General features: G+C 37.9%; 1 protein-coding gene across 3 annotated transcripts in view; it reads left to right on the top strand.

Annotated features, from left to right (window-relative positions):
• Window positions 1–15,569, top strand: part of PPHLN1 (periphilin 1) — a 68,810-nt gene that overhangs the window by 50,050 nt on the left and 3,191 nt on the right. The window lies entirely within an intron of this gene.

Genomic DNA, 15,569 nt, shown 5'->3' with positions numbered 1-15,569 from the left:
CTGTGGAGAGAGGTAGACCACACCAAAGGGAAGACAGGAAAATAACTGAATGCAGGAAAGTCTGCAGAAGGCAGGGGCAAAAGGATGCAAGACTTTCTGAGGAATAAGGTGGAGTGGACCTATGTGTAGCTGAGAAATGAGGTGACCTCTGAATTGGAGGGTGGAGGAAATCTAGAAGAGATGAAAGGATTTGTGGTGAGAGGAAAGATAGGGTTGGGAATTGAGAGTGTGGGAAGCAATGAATGAGGGTGGGACTGGACTTGCAGTTGGGAAAAAAAAAAAAAAAAGCTTCATGCCAAGATAAGGAACTGCTGCCAAGAGGGTGGGGAAAAGAATGAGATGGGGAACAAGAGGAAGATGGGTGGAGACGGGAATTAATTCCACAGAAGCTCTGAAGCCCATGGGCAAATGCAGTGGAGTTTCTCCCTGGCTGGAGGGAGGAGACAGTACATCATGCAAGAAAACTGTTTGTTGTTTCTGGTGCCAGAAACAAGTGGGGAGCAGTCAGGTGCTCAGCTTGGTGTCTTACCCTCTGGATGCCCTTGAGGCGTCTGCAGGAAACTACAACGGTAAGGCAGGAAATGCAACGTTCCTGCATCCAGTACGAGAAATGGCTTACTGGAGAATTTGATAAACATGTCAGTCACTGATCATAATTTTGTTATCTGTTTGGTTCAGTTTACTGTATTTCTCAACAACTACAAATAAAACTAATATGAATAATTTCTTAATATAAAAGCAGAGTTTTAATGAAATTATTAAACTGCTTACCCAAGTGGAATTCTAGCCATAACTAAAAAATGCTCGGATTTAATTTTTACATACTATTTTTTAAATACTAGTTCTTCTCGAACTTACTCTTAAACATACCTGCAGCTCTCTGTACAATTTTCCTTTTCCTTACATTGCTATTGAAGGATGTTTTCTTGCAACTGTGTTTTCACTAAAATCGGAAGCAAAGATGAACTCTTAAGATTCTGTTTCCTGTTTCACTGAGGTCACTTAATGCTTCCTTTTTTTCCCCCTTTGATTTTTCTAGTAACAGGATACCTAAATGTTTTTACTCAGAACTCTGGAATGCTCTCTGACTTGCCCAAAATTTGGTTTAGGCTATTGATTTCTTGAGCCCATGCAGAAGTGATTTGTGCTTTTAATAACAAGTGAAATGTTTCGTAATACATACAACATATTTTTTGCAGTCTCCTTTTGGATCAGGAATTACATCTACATTCCAAATGTGACAACTGTCATCTGTGTGCTAGTAAATATACAGTAAAATGCTTATAGTATTGAGTCATTAACATACCTAATCCAGATGTGATTAATCTAAAATTGAGACTTAAATGTGGTTTGAGAAGATAGGCTTTTAAAAAATTAGTACAATACAGTATGTGTTCTTGATGTGTGAATTTTTTACATCATTTGTCAGACAGTATTTGGGCAATGGAGGGTAGTCAGAAAATACCGAGTCTGAAGTAATTAAGTGGTGTCTCATGACCCAGATAAGTCACCAAAGAAGCTCTGTTTTAGGAGTGTTTCTTTCTATTTTAAGCAGGATAGGCCTTTTGCTACCAACAAAGCATATATCATTATAATGAGCTGGCTCTGGAGCCTTTTAATTTGTATAGGTGTTGCTCCTATCACAGTAAACAGCCAGAGCAGTGATTCTGAAAAAAAGTACCTCATCTGCTGTAAAGATCATTCCCTTATGGTTCATTTATGTTGATACCAATCCATTTTTTAGTGATGAGATAAACATGGTTTTTGCATGTATGTATTTCTGGCAGTGCAGTCAAAATGTAAGATAACTACTTCCAGATCTTAGATCTGTGCTATACATTGGAGACGTCCAAGAAGATAATCTCAGTTTTGCAGTGCAACTCTCTTTCTTTGCTCCATCTATTGCCCAGTCTGTTCACTTTTTGTCATAAAAATGATTCTTATTACTTTAGGAAAAGCAGTATTTGACCACTTAAAATGTTTTTGTTAAAAATTATACTGGGTATTTTTGAAAATCTGATGCCTTTATAGCAATAAGGCTCATGTCTTATTTCTTTATCTTGGGCTTCAGCTTCTCTTTGGTCTGTTGCGATTTGACTAAGCCTTCCTGTTCAGTAAGACTAAATATTTTTAAAAAAAATATTATTGCTGAAGAGTTACATTAAGATATGCAAAGGTCTGTTAGGGATAGAATGCTGAGCTTGGTTTTGTCCATTGTGGATCAACTATGATTTTTAAAGGGACAAGGTCATTTAACGTGTTAACTGAGCATGAATACTCAATGTCTAGAGTCAAGGAAGATTTTTATACATATAAGGATACAAACTCTCATTGGTATGCTTACAGTTCATTTTGATATGAATTGCTCAGCATGTGTATGTAACTGGTAAGCAAGTAGCTTTTTACTGTATTTCTTAAAGCTGTTGTCTTATATATTAAAGCTCTGAAGGAACCTGTGCATGTGTGTGTCGTATACACTGGGCAATGTTTATTTCTACTCTTTAAGTAATGCTTCCCTGTAGTTATGAAACATACCTTTTGTTTATGTTTCATGTTTGGTAGAAACATGTGAAATGTAAATGCATTTATGTCACAAGGTGATACAGAGATGCTCAGGTAAGTCAGTTGATGTGAAATCTTTTTCAATGACTTTCTGATTCTTCAGAAAGCCTTCTTAAATGTCAGCTTCAGTGAAGCTTTGCCAAGGGAACAGGGAGGACTTCGGTGAGATTGTGGTAGCAGAAGTGAAGGTAGTTAGAGGTAGAAGTGGTTCCTTTGTGATGTTTGCCAGCTTCAGGGGCTTTGGAGCAGGAAGAATGATTTGGCTTTATCTACCACAGTGTAGTTTGCTGAGCAATGGAGAACTAAGGAAAACAAAGAAAAGAGGTGAAAAAGTGAGAGAGAAGTTAATACTTAGTTGAGGTAAGATGAAATGAGTCAATGGGTCGTATTAAAACTAAGCAATAGATCTAAGGTCTGGTTTCAGTGCATTGCAGCAAACAAACGAAAAGTGTTAGTTGTATTTTCTTACGAGTGTGAGCTACTGACTTACCATGTAGAAGGCAACTTTTTTTGTTTTAAGTTATTCTACACAGTACAGTTCTTAAGTAATTATATTAAATAATACTTTCTTTACCATGTGCATCAGTGCTTTGTGGATACTAATCCTTGAAGTAGCAAAATGCCTTACCTGCTGATTTGAAAATAGAAAGTTTGCAATGTTTATACCCTTATGTGATTTTTTTTCCTTTTTTTTAAAAAAAAGTCCCCCAGAATTTCTAAATGAAATGAAGAAATGTAATTCGCTGTCATTCTCTTTTTTTATCTAATTTGGCTTACTCTATTCTAAATAATTGAATCCTTTTTCCTCATTTAATTCTGTTTCCAGACAGCATAGTTCAGCCAGATATTTATTAGCCTGAACTGTTTTTTTTTAAAAAAAACCATTCTGGAAGGCTGCCTGATGAGAGGAATGCCTTATTTTTCAGGATATGTTTGTGTGAAAACCCCCTGTCTAGTCTGTATCTTTGAGAGCACATGGTAATCGTGTATGAAGTAAGGTTAAGAGGTAAATGGTATGGTGCTGTTTCTTTTGGCTGTTGCATTAAAGTGTTTGACCTTTAGCAACCTATTTTTATCTTAGGCCATAAACTGTTTAGTTCTGCTTATCAAAAGGGACTTCACTGCTCTCTTTCCATGCTGTTCTTATCCAAAACACACTGTATCAATCAGCATCAGTAGACTTTATCAGCAATAGCTATTATTCTGTTTAGAGATACAACATAAGTTTATTTATATTGTAACAGTACATTTTAATTAAAATACTTTCATATATAGTTCTGTGGCTTCCAGTTTCATTATCTAGTTTAGATCTTTTTTTGTATTACCTCCTTATTAGTTTACTCTGCCCCTTGATACCGGCTGTTTGACTTTGGTGTCTGCCCTAAAGTGAATTGTTTTAGATTGTTCAAGTGATAGTCCACGTATCTCTAAAGATATGGCAAAGTAAGTATGTCTGCAGATATTAGCAAGTTTCCTAATTATTTGAATGCTATTCAAATCGTCAAGATGTTGGTGGTAATCTGAAGTTTTATGAAGTGTTTAGTTGAAGAGTCAACTCCACCATACCTTTAGTTGTCTGTGTGATTTGCCATAGTAAAGTTGTAGGCACTGGAGTGTTGGCCAGAGGCAGAACTTAATGTATCTCCAAGTGATCCACAGTTCATAATGCTATAGCTGTTACTTAACAAATCTTTAACTTGGCAGAAGTTGACAGGGTTGCTGGGCAGTCACTAATTTGTCTATATTATTTTTCATTGACTTGTTAATTTACATGGTACTTTATAATTGTTACTAGTAAACAATTACTGGTACCACAACCAGTCTTCCTGTGTTACAGTTAATATTTTTTACAGTAGTAAATAAGATATTTCACAGAGTAAATCCAAGAGGACTGAGTCTAGACCTGTAGTATCCTTGTATCAAGAACAGTGTGATGTGCAGGATCAGGGAAGTTATTGTCCCCCTGTACTCAGCGCTGGTGAGGCTGCACCTTGAAAACTGTGTTCAGTTCTGGACCCCTCACTACAAGAAAGATACTGAGGTGCTGGAGCATGTCCAGAGACAGGCAACAAAGCTGGTGAAAGTCTTATGAGGAGTGGGTGAGGGAGATGCAGATGTTTACCCTGGAAAAAAGGAGACTGAGGGGAGACAAGATCACTCTCTACAACTACTGTAAAGGAGATTGTAATGAGGTAGGGGTCAGTTTGTTCTCCTAGGTTGCAAGTGACAGAACAAGAGGAAACGGCCTCAAGTTGCATAAGGGGAGGTTTAGATTGGATATTAGGAAAAGTTTTGTGTTATGGAAGTAGTGGAGTCACCATCCCTAGATATATTTCAAAGATGTGTCAACGAGTCACTTAGGGACATATTTTAGTGGTGGACATGGCAGTGTTCAGTTCATGGCTGGACTTGATGATCTTAAGAGTAACTTCCAACTTAAATGATTCTGTGATTCTGTTTTGTATCTCTTGAGTGCTAGAAATATCTCTGTTATTTTTTCACTTAGTGGATTTGTTGCATTGTGGTGGTGTTACAGTCTATAGATGCCAGGGATCACGGACAGCTGCTCTAATCTATCTGAAGAACACAGAGCTAAAGTTCTCAAAAACTCAAAAAGACCCTAAAACAAAACAGTATTTGATGACCTCAGTTTTCTTCTGTTGGTTATAATACTTTTTATAAGGATTGACTGAAGCCAGACTTGAAAGCTTTTCAGTGGATGCCAGAATTGGAAGACAAACGAACACTTCAAAAAGTCATGAGTGTGTTCACGTATCTTGCCAAGTTTGTTCCAAATCTATCCTCTGTCAGTTCACCTCATCAGACAACTTCTGGAAAATGTTCAGTGACACTGGATTGAACAGGGCAGACATTCCTTTAATGAATTTGATAGGTAACAGTTCTGGTGCTGAAATATTGCAGCATTGCTTAACTATCTCATTAATAAAGGCTTGTAACAAGGAAGTAGAAAGCCAGTGTTCTTAGTGTCAGAAGATCTTTTTAAATACAAAATAGTCTTGTTTTTCATATGGAAAAGTTGTTCACAATGAAGGAAACAGTGATTCCCAAGCTTTTTCAAACCAACTAATCACTGTGATTCTTCAATATTACTTACAAGCTGTAACCCAAACTTACCAAATAATTAATTCCAAGTACTATGATACACCAGTCAGTGGTGTACTCACTGAGTAAATGCAGAACTCTTACAACATTCCCTTGGAACCACAATTGGTAATCACTGCCCTAAGACATATGATTTACTAACCATAAAGGATAACCTCTTCTTGTGGCTTTCTGTTTGGGGAAAGACATGCTTTCTGTTTTTACCAACTTTTGAAACAGATACCTAATTCCAGATTGAAGTGGAAATAGCTAAAATTGTGGCAACAGATTCAGAAGGAGAGATAGGTTGAGTGTTAAATGCTAAAAACACAGAAGCAATGAATGTATTTGCAATAAGAAATGAGGCTTCATCCTACAGCTTTTCTGACTTAATCCACCTCCAGACATTGTGCTAGCTTTATCTTATGTTTCTTCATATATTTCATTTTTGACTTAAGATACATGCTAAAGTACGCTAATGTTTAAACACATGTCCTGTATGCTTTGTCTGTCTGGGTTCAGTAGCAGTTCCATGAGAGGTCCCAGGTGAGCTCAGAGAGAGTGGACATACTAGTAAAGGCTTCTTTAGCTATCATCCACAGCTGCTCGTCACTTTCTCACACAGAATAGGTGATTCTTTCCTGCAGCATGGCTGATGTGCCAGCATATGATCAGGCTGATTTTGCCTAAAAATGAATTTCAGGAATAACCCTGTATATTATTAGCTCACACAAACAAGTGGGGTGATGATTTCAGGCATGGGGTGGTGACAGCTGGGAAGGGGGAATAGTCTTTTCAAGCCGTCACAGCTGCATATGGAAAAAAGATATCCATCCATAAGCTGGAGAAAGCTTACAGAAGTCTTCATCCACATGGCCTGAATTTACTTTTTCCTTTATTTGATTATATATTTGAAAGGAGTACTTAAAGTAAATGATGAGAGTGACCGTTTAGAGGGTAGAGACAGACCATGACTTGGATAGGAAAAAAAAATTATTGAAGCACTAATAAAAGTGATTTGTGAGGCTAGTATAATGTGTGAAGTAATTCTAAACTTTCAGAAACCCTAACGTTTAACATAAACTAAGTAATAAAATGTTGGTAATCTAAGTAATTGTTTTTCTTCTTGCAGCTGTTGCTTTTCCTTTCTGAAAATTTGTCCATTACATACCCTAGTTTTCTTATTTTGTGTAAGATTTTCTTTATGCTGCACGTTATTAAAAAAACTAGCCTTTGGCATGTATATCCAAACCTGCTTTAGCATTTTATTTGACCATTAAAGAAGAATAGAAATAATGAAGCTGCTCTTTAGACAGTAATGGTGAGAAAGTCTTCTCATTTAAGGCTCTTAAACTCATCGATCCAGTAGCTTTGAGTTTATAATGACGGTGCTGCTGCCAGCTAATCGTGCAGCTGATCTGCTGGGAGTTGCTCTTAATTGGAAAAGGAAGATTCATGTTTTTGTTTTCTTCTGTTACTGCTCATCTACATTGTGGCATGGAAGAAAATACAGGTCATCAACACCTCAGGATAAAATTCAATCTTACTCCTTAACAATAACAAGCCATCTTAATGCAGAATGTTGACTCTGGGGGCAGTTGTTGAAAGTGTGAAGACCTTCATTGAAGGAAAATTTAAATCGCCACATACCACTTTCTGGTAAAAGTGAATGCATCATTGCTGCTCGTTGCAATCCTCATAAGTGGATTTTAAACTACTTTCCATATGAAAATATTTACATGTTTTTATGACAAGGAAGATTGGCTTGTCATGTAATTGTTGCTGTTAATATACAGCCCACTGTGATGAAGCTTAAATGAATATCGCTTTCCTTTATGGTCAGTGGACATAACTGAAAGCTACTTAAAGCATTTTCATCAAGAGAATTAACATAGACAGAGTCGTTTGTAGATAAACTAACTTCACCCTTCCTGTTTTGGATGGAGCAATAAGTTTACTGTGGAGCAGATTTAGGAAATAGCTTTCCATCAATTCAGTGTTTTATAAATAAAAAGTTGCAGGGCGAGGTCCTTCCTTTGGCATAAAGCTGATTATTTCCTGTTAAATCCCGAACAGTGCATTTCAAGTAATGGGATGTTTTTTAGCATCCATCAGAGAGGAGAGCTTTTAGGATTTTGTTTTCATTATGACCCTATGAAAATGCAATTTCTAGACTTGAAGCTCATTCTAGAACAAAGAGAAATTAATAAATATATAAATTGTTTCTCTTTGGACTTAGCTGTGCAGTTGTTTGTAGCTTGACATTCGTAAACATATACCTCGATTTTCTTTTATGTGGGCTGAAAAGATGTCATTGATACATCTTTAAGAGATTATCTATACTTCTAGTGAGATTTAGAAACTGATGAACTGTAATTGCTATGGATTATTTGAATTCAGATTTATCATCTGTTTTCACAAGGCACATATTTTCTGTAAGAAGCATGTGTAAGAGGTAGCACTAAACTAATACTGCTGTTTCACCTAAGGAACACAGAAGTTAATATATGAAGTAACACTACCCTCATCCAACACATCTGTTGTAAAGAAGCCTATGAAATCTAGGCCACACACAAACTGGTCTCCAAGGGACTGTAGTTGGTGTTAGAATGCTGTTATTATGTGGTCTGATTGGTTTAGTAAAGAATTATCTCCAGTAAAACCATGTAATATAATAGTCCTGGCTCTCCCACATGGGAGCTACTTCTGCCTGACTGAGCAAGAAATTTCTTGAAGTAATAATGCACTTGCTCTTGCCAAAATGTAACATTAAATGAAGTGTATCGTTATGTACATTTTTCAATCAATTCTCATTCATTTAAACACTCGCGTGAAGTCCTTCACTGTAGTGTTAAAAATTACTAAAGTGAATATATGAATTTCCCAGCAATTTATTTAAAGCAAACTTCTTACTTCTTATTGAAACCTTATTTGTAGTAATTTTAGAGTAATGTGGAACTATTTGGAAAATTGAGGGTTTTTTCATAAATGAAAACTCTGTTGCTGAACTTTCCAGATAATAATTTCATTGCCAGGCAATATAAGTCATAGCAGTTTACAGTTTATCTTGCATTTTGCTAAATACTTTGTATGTGGTGCTTTCCCTGCTCACTTGGGCTTAAAAAAGAGCTGAGGTAGTTCATCTGAACAGTTTTCTAAATTGTGCCAACTTGACTGGTTTTGCTATGGTTGTTAAGAACTACATAGCCCTACAGACTTATCCTTCTTTAACAGGAGCTGTAGAGATTTGCTAACATTGTTGAGAATTTCTTTTTTTAATTGATTTTTATTATTTTTGACTCTACTCAGCAGTGTCATACGAAAGCTGTATATTGCATCTTTACATTGATTTGTAAGCATTCAGAAAATGTACAAAAATGTGTAATTTTTTTGTTTGGGTGATGAAGGGAAGAAGAAAGGAGTTGAGAAGGAATAACATGTCTCTACAGAGATGATGATTAGCAGTGTAATTGGTGCGGGACAGAGCCTTGCTGTTCAACAGAAGTGATATGACGATGAGGCTGAGGTACCCAAGTCTCACTTGGGGTGCTCCTGTGGTCAATGCACCCCAGGGCCAGGCTTCAGCTGCCCCGAGTCACATCAGACTGCATGCTGTGTAAACCCCATGGCTTCCCTTTAACTGTAGGAGTGACACCAGGGGTATGACATGAAGCAAAGGAGCGCCTAGATAATGTCTTGAGCTTAAACTGGAAATAATGGTTTCATGCAGGTAAATATGCAGGCCTGGTTTTTTTTTTTTTCTTGGTGTATTACATAGCACAGAAAAGACCAGAGTTGTGTCTCAGGACCCAAGCCAACTCTCCAGGATTTTCTGCCTTAAAATACGCATGTAAACTCAGTAGAGAGTTGTTTAATGTACACATAGACACTCCCCCCAGTTTTACAGAGCACTTTCCATCTCTTTTCATACTAGAATTCTACTTTTAAATGAAGGAGGAAGCCTGGCAGTGATATTGCTTTACACTGCATCTTCCTCTTTCAAATTAGTTTAATCGAAGGAATAAATAAAAAGGCAGTCAGGAGCTGCTGTGTCCTAGAACCAAGGTGCTGTACTGCAGCTGAACAGAAACCCTGTGGCCCCATGCAGGGAGCAGCAAGCGGCTCCTGGAGAGTTGAGAGTCGGGTGGCCTCAGCCGACTCTCCCTGGGGCCTCCTCTGGGCCCTGTGCCCCCAACGTCGCTAGGCCTAGGCCTCAGAGGCAAAGCAGAATTCACCTGGGAATTCACACTGCTTTTAAAATGATGGCTGTGTCAGCATCTATTCCACATGAGGGACTTCCAGCAGACCTTTCAGCCAGGTATTTAGATGCCAAAAATGGTGGGTTTACATTCTGAAAGATGAATAAATCTACTAAACCAAGCTTTTGAAACTTTCCATGGAAAGGGAAACAGAACTGAGTTTAAGTGCAAATAACTTTAATATTTTGCATATTTTCAGTCAGTGGCAAATTAACATGAAATTGTTCATTATTACATAGTAGATTAAATAACTTGTTTTCTCTAATTTGCATTTCAATGAATAGCTAATTGGTCTATAAACACATTAACAGGTGCAGAAATTATTGCATAGATTCAAGGCAAAATTGTCAGTGTGTTTTTAAGAAGAGAATGGAATAGACTTGTTGATATCTTATAATTGAAAGTTGTAAGCCACTATTGTAACCAAGTATTGGAACCATGGAAAATAATTAATCTTGGTTGAAAACCAATTTTAGATGTCTTTATCGTAAGAATTGTCTGAAAGTGGTTTAAGGATGGTTCTGAGCATTCTTTGCACTGCAGGGCTATAAATTTATATATGGTGCTCATAAACATAACAGTACAATTACATTGCCACTGCAGTAATGAAAATTTCTCTGTACTTTTTCAGTATAGGATTAGCTTATTGTACTCAAGGAGAGTAAATTCTGGATAAATTGTTTAAGTAAAAATTGCGTGGCTGAGGAAAAAGCCAAGATAATATGCAAGTAAATTTAAAAAGTGACTTGGGGAGAGGTAATAACCCCTTTTAAAAAATGTCTTTGGCAAAGAAAATACTGTGATACCAGCAATACTGAAGTCATTCAATGTATAGTCATCTCTCAAGTCGCTAGAGCTTAAGTGAACAATTATGATGCAAAATCTCACTGCATCTGCAATCAGCTTAGAGCTAGGTCTACACTGGAAAATCTTTTAGTATTTTTCTTAGTTAGGAGGACAAGAAAAATTACACTTCACAGTCTGGCTACTGGTGCTGGGAGGAAGCTGGTGTAGGTGCAGCTGTGTTAACAGAAGACTGCTTTGTCAGGGTGATGCTGGGCCTGCTGAGGGCGAAGGGGGAAGTGGGAAGCTGGGGTGTGCCACCAGAGAGCTGTACCAGCCCAGCTGTCCTGGGTCATCTGAGGCTACAAGGGCTGGTACCTATCTGTGCTGCAGAGGAGCCCTTGGGACATCATTGGAGCAGGAGATATTTCAGGCAGTTTGCTCTTTCATTAGTGGGATGTCTGGAGGGGATGTGGTACAGCTTTCCAACTTCTGCTCTGCAAGTTCAAGCTCTGTCGTTGTCAGAAATGAAACAACTAGTAGTGAACATGTTGCTTCTTTCCTCCTTGCATGGGGTATTTGATACTTCTGGGAAATGTGCCCTTGGTAACTGAAAAGTTTCTGTCTTCTGAAAGATAATATTTTAAATTAATATTTGCATGAATCATGAATACAAGATTGTTATTGCTGGGCATGTTGGGTCTTCTCAAGGGTGAGGTAGTTTCTAAGGGTAGCAAGCTGTTTAACATGGTTTCTGAGCCACAACCCTAACTAACCCCTTCCCCTGTGTGAACTGAGCCTTGAGGATCTTTGGCCTTCTGGACGTGAAGCTGAGAACAGACATCTCTGAAGATGAGCACTGACTCACAAACATCGATGGTGGTCAGGATACATATGGTGCAGAGGTGCTTAGAGAGCATAAGTTGCATCATGATGCTGTGAAGAAAGAGTCCTGGTAATGGTGAGAGTGTTAGATGAATCTGGAAATGTATAAGATGACAAGAATATTAAAAAATGCAGGAAAGAGTGTTGTGAAAAAGAGCAAGGAATTGGAAATTACAGATTAAATCGGGGCATCAGTTTCACTTGCTAAAACATCAGGTCCACTTAATGGATGTGGTCTCCTGATGCCTGGTGGTCCTGCTTGTGTTTGTGAGCAGAAGTACCACCCTCTGCATTGCAATTAATTTGCTCATCTCTGGCATAAAGCTGCTGGAGCTTTGCATCCACATATCTCTTGATGGTTCCTATTCAAGAGGCTTTTACATGGGCATAAAGTCAAGAGCGTTAAAAAAAGGTGCCACCATCATATTCATTCAAGTATAGCTGGAGATGATAGTTGATGTTTTCTGCCTTTATATAAAATAAAGCGTGTTCATTAGAGCAATTCTCCCAGAAGTAAGAAGTGAAGATTTGGTTGAGTCCTTTCAGAAACAGAGAAAAAATTTGCATCCACATTTGCTACTCAGTTGTACTTTCTGTCAGCTGTGGACTCAGGAGATACAGAAGTGGACATGTGGCCCAGTGGGACTAGTCTGCCTGAGCGTCCTTCCAGTTATCAGGGAACTTCTCTTATGTTTCCCCCTTCTTCAAAGGCTGCTTACAGCAGAAGCTATAGTTTTAGCTGTTCTGAATCACCTTGAGAAGTCGAAAAGAACTTTTATTTGCACGGACTATAGAGCTGATCTGGGGAAGCTTGGTGTGTGGGTTTGAAGTAGGGATTGCAAATTATCTCCATTGTAACTACTCTGTTTTTGCTGACCCCATCCTCCTTTGAATATTGTTTCTACTCTTGCTGTTGAAACAAAGCTGCTTTTTGGTCAGATATGCAAGACTTTGAGGCCAAGATGACAAAGTTTTTAAGTATATATATGAAGTATATACACTTTATATGTATGGCTTAATGCACAGTTGCAGATCAGGGAGTTCTCAAAAGTTGCCTTCTGCCTGCTGAGTGTTAGGGCTTGATCAGCTCTGACTTGGAGGACTAACATCTTCATTACACTAGCTAGATCTGGACGTAAATGTCTTTTAGCTATATTTAAACAATTCTAAGTGCAAATTTTGGTTCGTTTCTGTCAAATATACGAGGAATGTTCACTAACGTGTTGCGGGTGCGTCACGCCTTTAGAGTTGCGTCTAGTCAAAGCCTGAGTGCTTGTACAGAGACAGGCACAGTGAAGCATTGATCTCAGCTAGAGGTTATATGCTGTTATCATGTAAGAACAAAAAGAGCTAAAATGCTATGAGAAAAATATAAAAGTAGGCATATTTGTGATCCTCTGACCTGACAGGTGCCAGATGTGCTGATTTTGGAAAACTCTTCAAAGAAAACTGGAATTCAGCTCATATATTTCTCATTTGTAGGAAAATTTTGACTGTGTATATATTTTTGTGTGCATATATATAAAATAAACATAAATATCTTTTTATATTTAGGAATAGAACAGCTGTTTCTGCTTAGTAAAGTGTTACATGTTCTTTCCATTATGCCGGTGCTGTAGCTTAGGTCAGAGAATAAAAGTGTGCTAGAGCCTTGGTAAATGATCACCCTCTGGCTTTAGCTGTTTTCAGGATTACCTGATGCATATATCAGACAGAATAATCATGTTGTTGGTATCATTCCCTTTCTTGTTTTTCAATATAAAAATGTTATTTCTTCTTTCTTCACACATGGAATCGTTTTCAGGTTTCGGTTCCAGATGTTTACAGAAAAGCTTTCCATGATCTGAGCTCAAAATCAGTATCAGATGGAATTTTAAAGGTGGGGTTATTTTCAAACCTTGTTGGGTCACAAGTTCTTCCAGTGTTCTTATCCAAAAGAGAGGGTTTTTTGCTTGTTTGGAGTATTTTCTGCGGTTTTCTTTCTTCCTCAAACATCACATTCTCAGCTTGTTTTATAGAAATAGCCTCCTTGTCATCTGTGGAGAAGATGGGATTTAATGTCCCATGCCACTGTCCTCTTTTTGAAGTGCTTTGAGTATTTTCACTATTTTTTTCTGTAGTTAATTGTATTGTTGAGCTCTAATTAATATCTTCTGTAATGGATATTCTCATAATTGATAATCTCTACTCTTTTACCCCTGGAAGCATAGTGACTTCTCTCTGAGGGTTGGCTTCAGGTGTTAACTGGTTTATGAAGTTATTTTAACTCTCCGACTGTGGCTGTCAGTTCTTTCAGTTGTGCTGATGCATCTGTTTTTAGAATTGAGTCACTGAATCACATTAATTGGGGGGAAGTAGTTTGAAAAGGGCTCATCTCAGTGATGCAATTTGCGTCGCAGCTATACAAATAGGTTTATCGGCACAATTGAGGAGGCAGATTGCACCAGGAGGATCAGAATTAGCAGCTGGAGCAGAAAGCTTGTTGAGGGAAAATTGCTCAATTATTGTTAGAGGAGCCGAGCTGTTTCCTTTGTTTTCTGTTGTTAGAACTGCCTTCCTGCTCCACCTTCGCCCTCTTCCCCTATTTTAGGTCAATTCTATTTTTTTTTAAAGTCTTTTGTCACAAAGTATTGAAATCGTTCATCTTGTGTACAGAGGTGTTTAGTTTCCAACTGTTGTGACAGCAAAGTGACTTCTGACTCCAGACCTGGCGATTCTTGTCCAATTCTTTTGTGAAAGTTTTGAAGAAAAATGTGCTTAGATGGGTTAACGTGTATATGCTAAAGGTCAGAGAATTTCATCTGGTTTAGTTCTTTGTGGTGTGTGAGACAATTAGCAGGTAACGCAATTTTGCCATTTATTTGAAGACCAATTAAAAGTAGACCATTTCCTTCAGTTGTAGCTTTGAGTGCCTTCCTGTGCAGAAGATGGGGCTGTGGGCCTGGTGTTCTGTGTCAGTGTCAGGGTTTCACTCATGCCAGTGTTGCACAAGGTCCTCTGAAGGCTGATAGTTACCAGGTCCATTTACCTGTGGAAGATCATTCACACATCCTCAGTCTGACCACTTCAAAGTTGATAAAATAGGACAAATAGACATGCAATAAGGGGGGGAAGAAAAAAAAAAAGTAGTTTTGAACGATTTCCCCCAAAATATAATGGCACTGGAGAGAAAAAAAGCTCTCAGAAATCATCCTGTGAAGGTGCTAGCAGGCATTCTGCAAGTACTTGAAAGGCACAAGTTATCCAAAGTGAAATACCATCTGTCTGTCATATGGGTAATCAGAGACAGAGATTCTTCCTGAGCTTTCGCCTTGGAAATTATCAGGGAAAAAAAAGTAACTTGAATTAACCGTTTGAAGTTCTCTTAGCAAGGACTGTGTTTTATTTGCTGTGGAACGTGAATTCTGAGAGTCTGGATTTCGTGCTGATATTTTACTACCAAAGAACTAAACGTACAAAGCAGGAAACAAACTCCCTCTCAGAAAAAATGCCCTGTGCACACTGTTTCCACACTCAAGATGTTTTAGCTCCAGTTTGATTTGGGCTGAACGCTTCTTTTGACTTTATCATCTCCATTGAAAGTGAATTTCTTCCAAAAGGTTTTCTCATATTTGCCAATCAGTGTTTGAATCATAGGTCCCATTTAAAAACTATTTTTATAGGAAATGCCACTAGACATTTGAGAACTGTCCATAGTAAGTTACAGTGTTAAATCATTGTGTTTCTGAGAATAGTTTGTGTGCAGAATGTACTTTTGTTTTTTTGCTGCTGCTCCCACATGAATATAGTTGAGCTGCCCTTGGACTGGTCATTATGAATAGAACAGCATGGTAGTGTTTGGCTTGGGGGGGTGATGGTTGGGGTTTTTTTCTTTCTTTTTTACTAATGGGTAAATTTTTATATACAGTTGTATCATTTGTGCCCACGATATAGACATGTGGAAGGAATGGGTCACACATCTCTAAAAATGAAGTTTTA

The sequence above is a fragment of the Colius striatus genome, chromosome 1 (genome assembly GCF_028858725.1).
Source record: "Colius striatus isolate bColStr4 chromosome 1, bColStr4.1.hap1, whole genome shotgun sequence".
Taxonomy (NCBI): domain Eukaryota; kingdom Metazoa; phylum Chordata; class Aves; order Coliiformes; family Coliidae; genus Colius; species Colius striatus.
The sequence above is the reverse complement of the archived record's forward strand: the minus strand, read 5'-3'. Positions and strand labels throughout refer to the sequence as shown.